At 47.4% G+C, this 15,736-nt stretch overlaps 8 non-coding genes across 8 annotated transcripts; all 8 read left to right on the forward strand.

Moving 5' to 3' along the window:
* The first annotated feature begins 4,816 nt into the window (after positions 1 to 4,816).
* On the forward strand, positions 4,817 to 4,888 carry TRNAP-UGG (transfer RNA proline (anticodon UGG)). Its single transcript has one exon. It is a non-coding gene; the product is annotated as a tRNA-Pro (tRNA).
* A 1,808-nt stretch (positions 4,889 to 6,696) lies between these two features.
* Positions 6,697 to 6,768, forward strand: TRNAP-UGG (transfer RNA proline (anticodon UGG)). The gene has a single exon. It is a non-coding gene; the product is annotated as a tRNA-Pro (tRNA).
* A 420-nt stretch (positions 6,769 to 7,188) lies between these two features.
* On the forward strand, positions 7,189 to 7,261 carry TRNAV-CAC (transfer RNA valine (anticodon CAC)). The gene has a single exon. It is a non-coding gene; the product is annotated as a tRNA-Val (tRNA).
* Positions 7,262 to 8,580: 1,319 nt separating this feature from the next.
* Positions 8,581 to 8,652, forward strand: TRNAP-UGG (transfer RNA proline (anticodon UGG)). The gene has a single exon. It is a non-coding gene; the product is annotated as a tRNA-Pro (tRNA).
* A 1,812-nt stretch (positions 8,653 to 10,464) lies between these two features.
* Positions 10,465 to 10,536, forward strand: TRNAP-UGG (transfer RNA proline (anticodon UGG)). The gene has a single exon. It is a non-coding gene; the product is annotated as a tRNA-Pro (tRNA).
* A 1,793-nt stretch (positions 10,537 to 12,329) lies between these two features.
* On the forward strand, positions 12,330 to 12,401 carry TRNAP-UGG (transfer RNA proline (anticodon UGG)). The gene has a single exon. It is a non-coding gene; the product is annotated as a tRNA-Pro (tRNA).
* A 420-nt stretch (positions 12,402 to 12,821) lies between these two features.
* TRNAV-CAC (transfer RNA valine (anticodon CAC)) lies at positions 12,822 to 12,894 on the forward strand. Its single transcript has one exon. It is a non-coding gene; the product is annotated as a tRNA-Val (tRNA).
* Positions 12,895 to 14,225: 1,331 nt separating this feature from the next.
* On the forward strand, positions 14,226 to 14,297 carry TRNAP-UGG (transfer RNA proline (anticodon UGG)). The gene has a single exon. It is a non-coding gene; the product is annotated as a tRNA-Pro (tRNA).
* The last annotated feature ends 1,439 nt before the right edge of the window (positions 14,298 to 15,736 follow it).

Below are 15,736 nucleotides of genomic sequence, written 5' to 3' on the forward strand. Positions count from 1 at the left end.
ATTTGGGTCTCTGGGATCACAGTTGGGTCCGCTCCGTCCTCTGAAATGGTCCATATTAGTTACATAGGTTAGTGTACCAAAGAAATAATACATTTTCATATACAGCTTCTTCATTTCTGTGTTCTGAGGGATTACCAGTTGTAAGAAATGCACTTGCCGGTACAGTGATTCCCTGGCTTTCTCTGGCCCGAGAAAGCTTTTCCTCTGAAGTGGGAACAGAAGTTGGACTGCTTCTGCTGAACTTCCTGAAAGCAGAGCTGGCGGGAGGAGGGACTTTTTGAGTGCTGGGAAAATTTGAGCTGGAAATTTGCATCGGCTGGACAGAGATTGCTTGGAGCAGCCAAAATATAATAACGGCCATGGCGCTCAAGTAAAGCAGAAAGCTTTTAGTATACACCTTTTGCACTCTTGTCAACGAAGCTGGGCTCTGTGAATGCTCACCCTACGCAAGAAAAGAGAACAGACTTTGCTGGTGACCTAAATATATCTCGCCTGATCGAGCACGATCGAGCTCTGAGTGAGCAGCTGTGCAATGGTCATCTTTACCAAAGGGGAGATGCTGCTTTTTCCAGTGTCACGCCCATGCTCTCAGGGCTGGAGGGAGGAGGGCTGCTTTTTGTTTTTACAGGCAAAAGGAAAGGCCCAGCCCTCAGAGCTTCTGCCAATGCAGATCCCAGCAGGTGCAAAATAAAGGCTCTCCCCCACCTTGCCAGCTGCAGATTGATCAGAAGACTGCTAGTCTAGTGTGTTGGGCCACTTTCTCTCTTCTGTGTATCGTCCCCTCTTATTACATAAACAGCATAAGAGGAATAAAGGAAGGAAGGAAGGAAGGAAGGAAGGAAGGAACAGTGTATCGCAAGCACCTTCCACCCTGATGTCAATGGGCCACCAACCTTCGGGATGAGGAGGAGACCTGTGAAGACAGTCAGAGCGTGCCGACTGGGGCATTCATTTGGCTCATACACCGACAAGGCTTTCAGCGGCAGGAACAAACTTCAGGAATAGGCATTCTTGGCCTCGAATCCTAAGGGGGGTGCAAACGCTGAGGACAATTCCGTCAAATGCTCAAAGGACCGTGGCTCGTTGGTCTAGGGGTATGATTCTCGCTTTGGGTGCGAGAGGTCCCGGGTTCAAATCCCGGTCGAGCCCAATCAAGGTGGTTAACTTGAGCTCCTTTTTTTTGTTTTTTCAATGTTATTTTCATTGGACAGACTCTCTGGTTTTCTCGGTAAGCAGTAGTCGATGAACAATTCACTTCCTGAACCTCTTTGCGTGCCATGTCCTTGCGACAAGCACTTTGTGTTCTCTGTTAGCTCTCAGTAACATTCCTTGATTTGCTTGTGAGTTTTGGCCGTCCGATCTCAAAGTGGAAATATGTCCTTCCCTCTGTACGCTGCATAGGCCCTCAGCTGGCATACTTGTATATGTGCGCATGCTTGATAGGACGTATGTTTTAGGCTGGATTGTGTGAGCTTCAGGCGCAAGGCATTTGATTAGTCTTTAAGCAGGTCCACTTGCACTGCCCTTTGCACCTGTTCTCCCAGTCCCTACAAAGGTGAGCAAGCAGCTGTTTCTGTAGTGTAGTGGTTATCAAGTTCGCCTCACACGCGAAAGGTCCCCGGTTCGAGACCGGGCAGAAACACTCTCTGCTGGCATTTTACACAAAATAGTTTTTTTCCCCTTTTGTCACACACAAATGTAAAGTATGAACTTATTTGCGTTCCCATGGAAATAGCATATGCTCTCAAGAGCTTGAGAAATACACTGGGAAGGCAAGCATCCTCACATGTATTCTGTATATGGGGCCAATAAAAAAATGCACGCGCTTGCATTTTGTGTATGTAATGTTGCAGAGCACAGAGAGGATTTATTTTCCCTACTGCTGGGTATTTGGGTCTCTGGGATCACAGTTGGGTCCGCTCCGTCCTCTGAAATGGTCCATATTAGTTACATAGGTTAGTGTACCAAAGAAATAATACATTTTCATATACAGCTTCTTCATTTCTGTGTTCTGAGGGATTACCAGTTGTAAGAAATGCACTTGCCGGTACAGTGATTCCCTGGCTTTCTCTGGCCCGAGAAAGCTTTTCCTCTGAAGTGGGAACAGAAGTTGGACTGCTTCTGCTGAACTTCCTGAAAGCAGAGCTGGCGGGAGGAGGGACTTTTTGAGTGCTGGGAAAATTTGAGCTGGAAATTTGCATCGGCTGGACAGAGATTGCTTGGAGCAGCCAAAATATAATAACGGCCATGGCGCTCAAGTAAAGCAGAAAGCTTTTAGTATACACCTTTTGCACTCTTGTCAACGAAGCTGGGCTCTGTGAATGCTCACCCTACGCAAGAAAAGAGAACAGACTTTGCTGGTGACCTAAATATATCTCGCCTGATCGAGCCTGATCGAGCACGATCGAGCTCTGAGTGAGCAGCTGTGCAATGGTCATCTTTACCAAAGGGGAGATGCTGCTTTTTCCAGTGTCACGCCCATGCTCTCAGGGCTGGAGGGAGGAGGGCTGCTTTTTGTTTTTACAGGCAAAAGGAAAGGCCCAGCCCTCAGAGCTTCTGCCAATGCAGATCCCAGCAGGTGCAAAATAAAGGCTCTCCCCCACCTTGCCAGCTGCAGATTGATCAGAAGACTGCTAGTCTAGTGTGTTGGGCCACTTTCTCTCTTCTGTGTATCGCCCCCTCTTATTACATAAACAGCATAAGAGGAATAAAGGAAGGAAGGAAGGAAGGAAGGAACAGTGTATCGCAAGCACCTTCCACCCTGATGTCAATGGGCCACCAACCTTCGGGATGAGGAGGAGACCTGTGAAGACAGTCAGAGCGTGCCGACTGGGGCATTCATTTGGCTCATACACCGACAAGGCTTTCAGCGGCAGGAACAAACTTCAGGAATAGGCATTCTTGGCCTCGAATCCTAAGGGGGGTGCAAACGCTGAGGACAATTCCGTCAAAAGCTCAAAGGACCGTGGCTCGTTGGTCTAGGGGTATGATTCTCGCTCCCGGGTTCAAATCCCGGAAGAGCCCAATCAAGGTGGTTAACTTGAGCTCCTTTTTTTTGTTTTTTCAATGTTATTTTCATTGGACAGACTCTCTGGTTTTCTCGGTAAGCAGTAGTCGATGAACAATTCACTTCCTGAACCTCTTTGCGTGCCATGTCCTTGCGACAAGCACTTTGTGTTCTCTGTTAGCTCTCAGTAACATTCCTTGATTTGCTTGTGAGTTTTGGCCGTCCGATCTCAAAGTGGAAATATGTCCTTCCCTCTGTACGCTGCATAGGCCCTCAGCTGGCATACTTGTATATGTGCGCATGCTTGATAGGACGTATGTTTTAGGCTGGATTGTGTGAGCTTCAGGCGCAAGGCATTTGATTAGTCTTTAAGCAGGTCCACTTGCACTGCCCTTTGCACCTGTTCTCCCAGTCCCTACAAAGGTGAGCAAGCAGCTGTTTCTGTAGTGTAGTGGTTATCACGTTGGTCCCCGGTTCGAGACCGGGCAGAAACACTCTCTGCTGGCATTTTACACAAAATAGTTTTTTTCCCCTTTTGTCACACACAAATGTAAAGTATGAACTTATTTGCGTTCCCATGGAAATAGCATATGCTCTCAAGAGCTTGAGAAATACACTGGGAAGGCAAGCATCCTCACATGTATTCTGTATATGGGGCCAATAAAAAAATGCACGCGCTTGCATTTTGTGTATGTAATGTTGCAGAGCACAGAGAGGATTTATTTTCCCTACTGCTGGGTATTTGGGTCTCTGGGATCACAGTTGGGTCCGCTCCGTCCTCTGAAATGGTCCATATTAGTTACATAGGTTAGTGTACCAAAGAAATAATACATTTTCATATACAGCTTCTTCATTTCTGTGTTCTGAGGGATTACCAGTTGTAAGAAATGCACTTGCCGGTACAGTGATTCCCTGGCTTTCTCTGGCCCGAGAAAGCTTTTCCTCTGAAGTGGGAACAGAAGTTGGACTGCTTCTGCTGAACTTCCTGAAAGCAGAGCTGGCGGGAGGAGGGACTTTTTGAGTGCTGGGAAAATTTGAGCTGGAAATTTGCATCGGCTGGACAGAGATTGCTTGGAGCAGCCAAAATATAATAACGGCCATGGCGCTCAAGTAAAGCAGAAAGCTTTTAGTATACACCTTTTGCACTCTTGTCAACGAAGCTGGGCTCTGTGAATGCTCACCCTACGCAAGAAAAGAGAACAGACTTTGCTGGTGACCTAAATATATCTCGCCTGATCGAGCACGATCGAGCTCTGAGTGAGCAGCTGTGCAATGGTCATCTTTACCAAAGGGGAGATGCTGCTTTTTCCAGTGTCACGCCCATGCTCTCAGGGCTGGAGGGAGGAGGGCTGCTTTTTGTTTTTACAGGCAAAAGGAAAGGCCCAGCCCTCAGAGCTTCTGCCAATGCAGATCCCAGCAGGTGCAAAATAAAGGCTCTCCCCCACCTTGCCAGCTGCAGATTGATCAGAAGACTGCTAGTCTAGTGTGTTGGGCCACTTTCTCTCTTCTGTGTATCGTCCCCTCTTATTACATAAACAGCATAAGAGGAATAAAGGAAGGAAGGAAGGAAGGAAGGAACAGTGTATCGCAAGCACCTTCCACCCTGATGTCAATGGGCCACCAACCTTCGGGATGAGGAGGAGACCTGTGAAGACAGTCAGAGCGTGCCGACTGGGGCATTCATTTGGCTCATACACCGACAAGGCTTTCAGCGGCAGGAACAAACTTCAGGAATAGGCATTCTTGGCCTCGAATCCTAAGGGGGGTGCAAACGCTGAGGACAATTCCGTCAAATGCTCAAAGGACCGTGGCTCGTTGGTCTAGGGGTATGATTCTCGCTTTGGGTGCGAGAGGTCCCGGGTTCAAATCCCGGACGAGCCCAATCAAGGTGGTTAACTTGAGCTCCTTTTTTTTGTTTTTTCAATGTTATTTTCATTGGACAGACTCTCTGGTTTTCTCGGTAAGCAGTAGTCGATGAACAATTCACTTCCTGAACCTCTTTGCGTGCCATGTCCTTGCGACAAGCACTTTGTGTTCTCTGTTAGCTCTCAGTAACATTCCTTGATTTGCTTGTGAGTTTTGGCCGTCCGATCTCAAAGTGGAAATATGTCCTTCCCTCTGTACGCTGCATAGGCCCTCAGCTGGCATACTTGTATATGTGCGCATGCTTGATAGGACGTATGTTTTAGGCTGGATTGTGTGAGCTTCAGGCGCAAGGCATTTGATTAGTCTTTAAGCAGGTCCACTTGCACTGCCCTTTGCACCTGTTCTCCCAGTCCCTACAAAGGTGAGCAAGCAGCTGTTTCTGTAGTGTAGTGGTTATCAAGTTCGCCTCACACGTGAAAGGTCCCCGGTTCGAGACCGGGCAGAAACACTCTCTGCTGGCATTTTACACAAAATAGTTTTTTTCCCCTTTTGTCACACACAAATGTAAAGTATGAACTTATTTGCGTTCCCATGGAAATAGCATATGCTCTCAAGAGCTTGAGAAATACACTGGGAAGGCAAGCATCCTCACATGTATTCTGTATATGGGGCCAATAAAAAAATGCACGCGCTTGCATTTTGTGTATGTAATGTTGCAGAGCACAGAGAGGATTTATTTTCCCTACTGCTGGGTATTTGGGTCTCTGGGATCACAGTTGGGTCCGCTCCGTCCTCTGAAATGGTCCATATTAGTTACATAGGTTAGTGTACCAAAGAAATAATACATTTTCATATACAGCTTCTTCATTTCTGTGTTCTGAGGGATTACCAGTTGTAAGAAATGCACTTGCCGGTACAGTGATTCCCTGGCTTTCTCTGGCCCGAGAAAGCTTTTCCTCTGAAGTGGGAACAGAAGTTGGACTGCTTCTGCTGAACTTCCTGAAAGCAGAGCTGGCGGGAGGAGGGACTTTTTGAGTGCTGGCAAAATTTGAGCTGGAAATTTGCATCGGCTGGACAGAGATTGCTTGGAGCAGCCAAAATATAATAACGGCATTGGCGCTCAAGTAAAGCAGAAAGCTTTTAGTATACACCTTTTGCACTCTTGTCAACGAAGCTGGGCTCTGTGAATGCTCACCCTACGCAAGAAAAGAGAACAGACTTTGCTGGTGACCTAAATATATCTCGCCTGATCGAGCACGATCGAGCTCTGAGTGAGCAGCTGTGCAATGGTCATCTTTACCAAAGGGGAGATGCTGCTTTTTCCAGTGTCACGCCCATGCTCTCAGGGCTGGAGGGAGGAGGGCTGCTTTTTGTTTTTACAGGCAAAAGGAAAGGCCCAGCCCTCAGAGCTTCTGCCAATGCAGATCCCAGCAGGTGCAAAATAAAGGCTCTCCCCCACCTTGCCAGCTGCAGATTGATCAGAAGACTGCTAGTCTAGTGTGTTGGGCCACTTTCTCTCTTCTGTGTATCGTCCCCTCTTATTACATAAACAGCATAAGAGGAATAAAGGAAGGAAGGAAGGAAGGAAGGAACAGTGTATCGCAAGCACCTTCCACCCTGATGTCAATGGGCCACCAACCTTCGGGATGAGGAGGAGACCTGTGAAGACAGTCAGAGCGTGCCGACTGGGGCATTCATTTGGCTCATACACCGACAAGGCTTTCAGCGGCAGAAACAAACTTCAGGAATAGGCATTCTTGGCCTCGAATCCTAAGGGGGGTGCAAACGCTGAGGACAATTCCGTCAAATGCTCAAAGGACCGTGGCTCGTTGGTCTAGGGGTATGATTCTCGCTTTGGGTGCGAGAGGTCCCGGGTTCAAATCCCGGACGAGCCCAATCAAGGTGGTTAACTTGAGCTCCTTTTTTTTGTTTTTTCAATGTTATTTTCATTGGACAGACTCTCTGGTTTTCTCGGTAAGCAGTAGTCGATGAACAATTCACTTCCTGAACCTCTTTGCGTGCCATGTCCTTGCGACAAGCACTTTGTGTTCTCTGTTAGCTCTCAGTAACATTCCTTGATTTGCTTGTGAGTTTTGGCCGTCCGATCTCAAAGTGGAAATATGTCCTTCCCTCTGTACGCTGCATAGGCCCTCAGCTGGCATACTTGTATATGTGCGCATGCTTGATAGGACGTATGTTTTAGGCTGGATTGTGTGAGCTTCAGGCGCAAGGCATTTGATTAGTCTTTAAGCAGGTCCACTTGCACTGCCCTTTGCACCTGTTCTCCCAGTCCCTACAAAGGTGAGCAAGCAGCTGTTTCTGTAGTGTAGTGGTTATCACGTTCGCCTCACACGCGAAAGGTCCCCGGTTCGAGACCGGGCAGAAACACTCTCTGCTGGCATTTTACACAAAATAGTTTTTTTCCCCTTTTGTCACACACAAATGTAAAGTATGAACTTATTTGCGTTCCCATGGAAATAGCATATGCTCTCAAGAGCTTGAGAAATACACTGGGAAGGCAAGCATCCTCACATGTATTCTGTATATGGGGCCAATAAAAAAATGCACGCGCTTGCATTTTGTGTATGTAATGTTGCAGAGCACAGAGAGGATTTATTTTCCCTACTGCTGGGTATTTGGGTCTCTGGGATCACAGTTGGGTCCGCTCCGTCCTCTGAAATGGTCCATATTAGTTACATAGGTTAGTGTACCAAAGAAATAATACATTTTCATATACAGCTTCTTCATTTCTGTGTTCTGAGGGATTACCAGTTGTAAGAAATGCACTTGCCGGTACAGTGATTCCCTGGCTTTCTCTGGCCCGAGAAAGCTTTTCCTCTGAAGTGGGAACAGAAGTTGGACTGCTTCTGCTGAACTTCCTGAAAGCAGAGCTGGCGGGAGGAGGGACTTTTTGAGTGCTGGGAAAATTTGAGCTGGAAATTTGCATCGGCTGGACAGAGATTGCTTGGAGCAGCCAAAATATAATAACGGCCATGGCGCTCAAGTAAAGCAGAAAGCTTTTAGTATACACCTTTTGCACTCTTGTCAACGAAGCTGGGCTCTGTGAATGCTCACCCTACGCAAGAAAAGAGAACAGACTTTGCTGGTGACCTAAATATATCTCGCCTGATCGAGCACGATCGAGCTCTGAGTGAGCAGCTGTGCAATGGTCATCTTTACCAAAGGGGAGATGCTGCTTTTTCCAGTGTCACGCCCATGCTCTCAGGGCTGGAGGGAGGAGGGCTGCTTTTTGTTTTTACAGGCAAAAGGAAAGGCCCAGCCCTCAGAGCTTCTGCCAATGCAGATCCCAGCAGGTGCAAAATAAAGGCTCTCCCCCACCTTGCCAGCTGCAGATTGATCAGAAGACTGCTAGTCTAGTGTGTTGGGCCACTTTCTCTCTTCTGTGTATCGTCCCCTCTTATTACATAAACAGCATAAGAGGAATAAAGGAAGGAAGGAAGGAAGGAAGGAAGGAACAGTGTATCGCAAGCACCTTCCACCCTGATGTCAATGGGCCACCAACCTTCGGGATGAGGAGGAGACCTGTGAAGACAGTCAGAGCGTGCCGACTGGGGCATTCATTTGGCTCATACACCGACAAGGCTTTCAGCGGCAGGAACAAACTTCAGGAATAGGCATTCTTGGCCTCGAATCCTAAGGGGGGTGGAAACGCTGAGGACAATTCCGTCAAATGCTCAAAGGACCGTGGCTCGTTGGTCTAGGGGTATGATTCTCGCTTTGGGTGCGAGAGGTCCCGGGTTCAAATCCCGGACGAGCCCAATCAAGGTGGTTAACTTGAGCTCCTTTTTTTTGTTTTTTCAATGTTATTTTCATTGGACAGACTCTCTGGTTTTCTCGGTAAGCAGTAGTCGATGAACAATTCACTTCCTGAACCTCTTTGCGTGCCATGTCCTTGCGACAAGCACTTTGTGTTCTCTGTTAGCTCTCAGTAACATTCCTTGATTTGCTTGTGAGTTTTGGCCGTCCGATCTCAAAGTGGAAATATGTCCTTCCCTCTGTACGCTGCATAGGCCCTCAGCTGGCATACTTGTATATGTGCGCATGCTTGATAGGACGTATGTTTTAGGCTGGATTGTGTGAGCTTCAGGCGCAAGGCATTTGATTAGTCTTTAAGCAGGTCCACTTGCACTGCCCTTTGCACCTGTTCTCCCAGTCCCTACAAAAGTGAGCAAGCAGCTGTTTCTGTAGTGTAGTGGTTATCACGTTTGCCTCACACGCGAAAGGTCCCCGGTTCGAGACTGGGCAGAAACACTCTCTGCTGGCATTTTACACAAAATAGTTTTTTTCCCCTTTTGTCACACACAAATGTAAAGTATGAACTTATTTGCGTTCCCATGGAAATAGCATATGCTCTCAAGAGCTTGAGAAATACACTGGGAAGGCAAGCATCCTCACATGTATTCTGTATATGGGGCCAATAAAAACATGCATGCGCTTGCATTTTGTGTATGTAATGTTGCAGAGCACAGAGAGGATTTATTTTCCCTACTGCTGGGTATTTGGGTCTCTGGGATCACAGTTGGGTCCGCTCCGTCCTCTGAAATGGTCCATATTAGTTACATAGGTTAGTGTACCAAAGAAATAATACATTTTCATATACAGCTTCTTCATTTCTGTGTTCTGAGGGATTACCAGTTGTAAGAAATGCACTTGCCGGTACAGTGATTCCCTGGCTTTCTCTGGCCCGAGAAAGCTTTTCCTCTGAAGTGGGAACAGAAGTTGGACTGCTTCTGCTGAACTTCCTGAAAGCAGAGCTGGCGGGAGGAGGGACTTTTTGAGTGCTGGGAAAATTTGAGCTGGAAATTTGCATCGGCTGGACAGAGATTGCTTGGAGCAGCCAAAATATAATAACGGCCATGGCGCTCAAGTAAAGCAGAAAGCTTTTAGTATACACCTTTTGCACTCTTGTCAACAAAGCTGGGCTCTGTGAATGCTCACCCTACGCAAGAAAAGAGAACAGACTTTGCTGGTGACCTAAATATATCTCGCCTGATCGAGCACGATCGAGCTCTGAGTGAGCAGCTGTGCAATGGTCATCTTTACCAAAGGGGAGATGCTGCTTTTTCCAGTGTCACGCCCATGCTCTCAGGGCTGGAGGGAGGAGGGCTGCTTTTTGTTTTTACAGGCAAAAGGAAAGGCCCAGCCCTCAGAGCTTCTGCCAATGCAGATCCCAGCAGGTGCAAAATAAAGGCTCTCCCCCACCTTGCCAGCTGCAGATTGATCAGAAGACTGCTAGTCTAGTGTGTTGGGCCACTTTCTCTCTTCTGTGTATCGTCCCCTCTTATTACATAAACAGCATAAGAGGAATAAAGGAAGGAAGGAAGGAAGGAAGGAAGGAACAGTGTATCGCAAGCACCTTCCACCCTGATGTCAATGGGCCACCAACCTTCGGGATGAGGAGGAGACCTGTGAAGACAGTCAGAGCGTGCCGACTGGGGCATTCATTTGGCTCATACACCGACAAGGCTTTCAGCGGCAGGAACAAACTTCAGGAATAGGCATTCTTGGCCTCGAATCCTAAGGGGGGTGCAAACGCTGAGGACAATTCCGTCAAATGTTCAAAGGACCGTGGCTCGTTGGTCTAGGGGTATGATTCTCGCTTTGGGTGCGAGAGGTCCCGGGTTCAAATCCCGGACGAGCCCAATCAAGGTGGTTAACTTGAGCTCCTTTTTTTTGTTTTTTCAATGTTATTTTCATTGGACAGACTCTCTGGTTTTCTCGGTAAGCAGTAGTCGATGAACAATTCACTTCCTGAACCTCTTTGCGTGCCATGTCCTTGCGACAAGCACTTTGTGTTCTCTGTTAGCTCTCAGTAACATTCCTTGATTTGCTTGTGAGTTTTGGCCGTCCGATCTCAAAGTGGAAATATGTCCTTCCCTCTGTACGCTGCATAGGCCCTCAGCTGGCATACTTGTATATGTGCGCATGCTTGATAGGACGTATGTTTTAGGCTGGATTGTGTGAGCTTCAGGCGCAAGGCATTTGATTAGTCTTTAAGCAGGTCCACTTGCACTGCCCTTTGCACCTGTTCTCCCAGTCCCTACAAAGGTGAGCAAGCAGCTGTTTCTGTAGTGTAGTGGTTATAAAGGTCCCCGGTTCGAGACCGGGCAGAAACACTCTCTGCTGGCATTTTACACAAAATAGTTTTTTTCCCCTTTTGTCACACACAAATGTAAAGTATGAACTTATTTGCGTTCCCATGGAAATAGCATATGCTCTCAAGAGCTTGAGAAATACACTGGGAAGGCAAGCATCCTCACATGTATTCTGTATATGGGGCCAATAAAAAAATGCACGCGCTTGCATTTTGTGTATGTAATGTTGCAGAGCACAGAGAGGATTTATTTTCCCTACTGCTGGGTATTTGGGTCTCTGGGATCACAGTTGGGTCCGCTCCGTCCTCTGAAATGGTCCATATTAGTTACATAGGTTAGTGTACCAAAGAAATAATACATTTTCATATACAGCTTCTTCATTTCTGTGTTCTGAGGGATTACCAGTTGTAAGAAATGCACTTGCCGGTACAGTGATTCCCTGGCTTTCTCTGGCCCGAGAAAGCTTTTCCTCTGAAGTGGGAACAGAAGTTGGACTGCTTCTGCTGAACTTCCTGAAAGCAGAGCTGGCGGGAGGAGGGACTTTTTGAGTGCTGGGAAAATTTGAGCTGGAAATTTGCATCGGCTGGACAGAGATTGCTTGGAGCAGCCAAAATATAATAACGGCCATGGCGCTCAAGTAAAGCAGAAAGCTTTTAGTATACACCTTTTGCACTCTTGTCAACGAAGCTGGGCTCTGTGAATGCTCACCCTACGCAAGAAAAGAGAACAGACTTTGCTGGTGACCTAAATATATCTCGCCTGATCGAGCACGATCGAGCTCTGAGTGAGCAGCTGTGCAATGGTCATCTTTACCAAAGGGGAGATGCTGCTTTTTCCAGTGTCACGCCCATGCTCTCAGGGCTGGAGGGAGGAGGGCTGCTTTTTGTTTTTACAGGCAAAAGGAAAGGCCCAGCCCTCAGAGCTTCTGCCAATGCAGATCCCAGCAGGTGCAAAATAAAGGCTCTCCCCCACCTTGCCAGCTGCAGATTGATCAGAAGACTGCTAGTCTAGTGTGTTGGGCCACTTTCTCTCTTCTGTGTATCGTCCCCTCTTATTACATAAACAGCATAAGAGGAATAAAGGAAGGAAGGAAGGAAGGAAGGAAGGAACAGTGTATCGCAAGCACCTTCCACCCTGATGTCAATGGGCCACCAACCTTCGGGATGAGGAGGAGACCTGTGAAGACAGTCAGAGCGTGCCGACTGGGGCATTCATTTGGCTCATACACCGACAAGGCTTTCAGCGGCAGGAACAAACTTCAGGAATAGGCATTCTTGGCCTCGAATCCTAAGGGGGGTGCAAACGCTGAGGACAATTCCGTCAAATGCTCAAAGGACCGTGGCTCGTTGGTCTAGGGGTATGATTCTCGCTTTGGGTGCGAGAGGTCCCGGGTTCAAATCCCGGACGAGCCCAATCAAGGTGGTTAACTTGAGCTCCTTTTTTTTGTTTTTTCAATGTTATTTTCATTGGACAGACTCTCTGGTTTTCTCGGTAAGCAGTAGTCGATGAACAATTCACTTCCTGAACCTCTTTGTGTGCCATGTCCTTGCGACAAGCACTTTGTGTTCTCTGTTAGCTCTCAGTAACATTCCTTGATTTGCTTGTGAGTTTTGGCCGTCCGATCTCAAAGTGGAAATATGTCCTTCCCTCTGTACGCTGCATAGGCCCTCAGCTGGCATACTTGTATATGTGCGCATGCTTGATAGGACGTATGTTTTAGGCTGGATTGTGTGAGCTTCAGGCGCAAGGCATTTGATTAGTCTTTAAGCAGGTCCACTTGCACTGCCCTTTGCACCTGTTCTCCCAGTCCCTACAAAGGTGAGCAAGCAGCTGTTTCTGTAGTGTAGTGGTTATCACGTTCGCCTCACACGCGAAAGGTCCCCGGTTCGAGACCGGGCAGAAACACTCTCTGCTGGCATTTTACACAAAATAGTTTTTTTCCCCTTTTGTCACACACAAATGTAAAGTATGAACTTATTTGCGTTCCCATGGAAATAGCATATGCTCTCAAGAGCTTGAGAAATACACTGGGAAGGCAAGCATCCTCACATGTATTCTGTATATGGGGCCAATAAAAAAATGCACGCGCTTGCATTTTGTGTATGTAATGTTGCAGAGCACAGAGAGGATTTATTTTCCCTACTGCTGGGTATTTGGGTCTTTGGGATCACAGTTGGGTCCGCTCCGTCCTCTGAAATGGTCCATATTAGTTACATAGGTTAGTGTACCAAAGAAATAATACATTTTCATATACAGCTTCTTCATTTCTGTGTTCTGAGGGATTACCAGTTGTAAGAAATGCACTTGCCGGTACAGTGATTCCCTGGCTTTCTCTGGCCCGAGAAAGCTTTTCCTCTGAAGTGGGAACAGAAGTTGGACTGCTTCTGCTGAACTTCCTGAAAGCAGAGCTGGCGGGAGGAGGGACTTTTTGAGTGCTGGGAAAATTTGAGCTGGAAATTTGCATCGGCTGGACAGAGATTGCTTGGAGCAGCCAAAATATAATAACGGCCATGGCGCTCAAGTAAAGCAGAAAGCTTTTAGTATACACCTTTTGCACTCTTGTCAACGAAGCTGGGCTCTGTGAATGCTCACCCTACGCAAGAAAAGAGAACAGACTTTGCTGGTGACCTAAATATATCTCGCCTGATCGAGCACGATCGAGCTCTGAGTGAGCAGCTGTGCAATGGTCATCTTTACCAAAGGGGAGATGCTGCTTTTTCCAGTGTCACGCCCATGCTCTCAGGGCTGGAGGGAGGAGGGCTGCTTTTTGTTTTTACAGGCAAAAGGAAAGGCCCAGCCCTCAGAGCTTCTGCCAATGCAGATCCCAGCAGGTGCAAAATAAAGGCTCTCCCCCACCTTGCCAGCTGCAGATTGATCAGAAGACTGCTAGTCTAGTGTGTTGGGCCACTTTCTCTCTTCTGTGTATCGTCCCCTCTTATTACATAAACAGCATAAGAGGAATAAAGGAAGGAAGGAAGGAAGGAAGGAAGGAAGGAAGGAAGGAACAGTGTATCGCAAGCACCTTCCACCCTGATGTCAATGGGCCACCAACCTTCGGGATGAGGAGGAGACCTGTGAAGACAGTCAGAGCGTGCCGACTGGGGCATTCATTTGGCTCATACACCGACAAGGCTTTCAGCGGCAGGAACAAACTTCAGGAATAGGCATTCTTGGCCTCGAATCCTAAGGGGGGTGCAAACGCTGAGGACAATTCCGTCAAATGCTCAAAGGACCGTGGCTCGTTGGTCTAGGGGTATGATTCTCGCTTTGGGTGCGAGAGGTCCCGGGTTCAAATCCCGGACGAGCCCAATCAAGGTGGTTAACTTGAGCTCCTTTTTTTTGTTTTTTCAATGTTATTTTCATTGGACAGACTCTCTGGTTTTCTCGGTAAGCAGTAGTCGATGAACAATTCACTTCCTGAACCTCTTTGCGTGCCATGTCCTTGCGACAAGCACTTTGTGTTCTCTGTTAGCTCTCAGTAACATTCCTTGATTTGCTTGTGAGTTTTGGCCGTCCGATCTCAAAGTGGAAATATGTCCTTCCCTCTGTACGCTGCATAGGCCCTCAGCTGGCATACTTGTATATGTGCGCATGCTTGATAGGACGTATGTTTTAGGCTGGATTGTGTGAGCTTCAGGCGCAAGGCATTTGATTAGTCTTTAAGCAGGTCCACTTGCACTGCCCTTTGCACCTGTTCTCCCAGTCCCTACAAAGGTGAGCAAGCAGCTGTTTCTGTAGTGTAGTGGTTATAAAGGTCCCCGGTTCGAGACCGGGCAGAAACACTCTCTGCTGGCATTTTACACAAAATAGTTTTTTTCCCCTTTTGTCACACACAAATGTAAAGTATGAACTTATTTGCGTTCCCATGGAAATAGCATATGCTCTCAAGAGCTTGAGAAATACACTGGGAAGGCAAGCATCCTCACATGTATTCTGTATATGGGGCCAATAAAAAAATGCACGCGCTTGCATTTTGTGTATGTAATGTTGCAGAGCACAGAGAGGATTTATTTTCCCTACTGCTGGGTATTTGGGTCTCTGGGATCACAGTTGGGTCCGCTCCGTCCTCTGAAATGGTCCATATTAGTTACATAGGTTAGTGTACCAAAGAAATAATACATTTTCATATACAGCTTCTTCATTTCTGTGTTCTGAGGGATTACCAGTTGTAAGAAATGCACTTGCCGGTACAGTGATTCCCTGGCTTTCTCTGGCCCGAGAAAGCTTTTCCTCTGAAGTGGGAACAGAAGTTGGACTGCTTCTGCTGAACTTCCTGAAAGCAGAGCTGGCGGGAGGAGGGACTTTTTGAGTGCTGGGAAAATTTGAGCTGGAAATTTGCATCGGCTGGACAGAGATTGCTTGGAGCAGCCAAAATATAATAACGGCCATGGCGCTCAAGTAAAGCAGAAAGCTTTTAGTATACACCTTTTGCACTCTTGTCAACGAAGCTGGGCTCTGTGAATGCTCACCCTACGCAAGAAAAGAGAACAGACTTTGCTGGTGACCTAAATATATCTCGCCTGATCGAGCACGATCGAGCTCTGAGTGAGCAGCTGTGCAATGGTCATCTTTACCAAAGGGGAGATGCTGCTTTTTCCAGTGTCACGCCCATGCTCTCAGGGCTGGAGGGAGGAGGGCTGCTTTTTGTTTTTACAGGCAAAAGGAAAGGCCCAGCCCTCAGAGCTTCTGCCAATGCAGATCCCAGCAGGTGCAAAATAAAGGCTCTCCCCCACCTTGCCAGCTGCAG

Source organism: Ambystoma mexicanum, chromosome 2q (genome assembly GCF_040938575.1).
Source record: "Ambystoma mexicanum isolate Mex_15411 chromosome 2q, UKY_AmexF1_1, whole genome shotgun sequence".
NCBI classification, from domain to species: Eukaryota; Metazoa; Chordata; class Amphibia; order Caudata; family Ambystomatidae; genus Ambystoma; species Ambystoma mexicanum.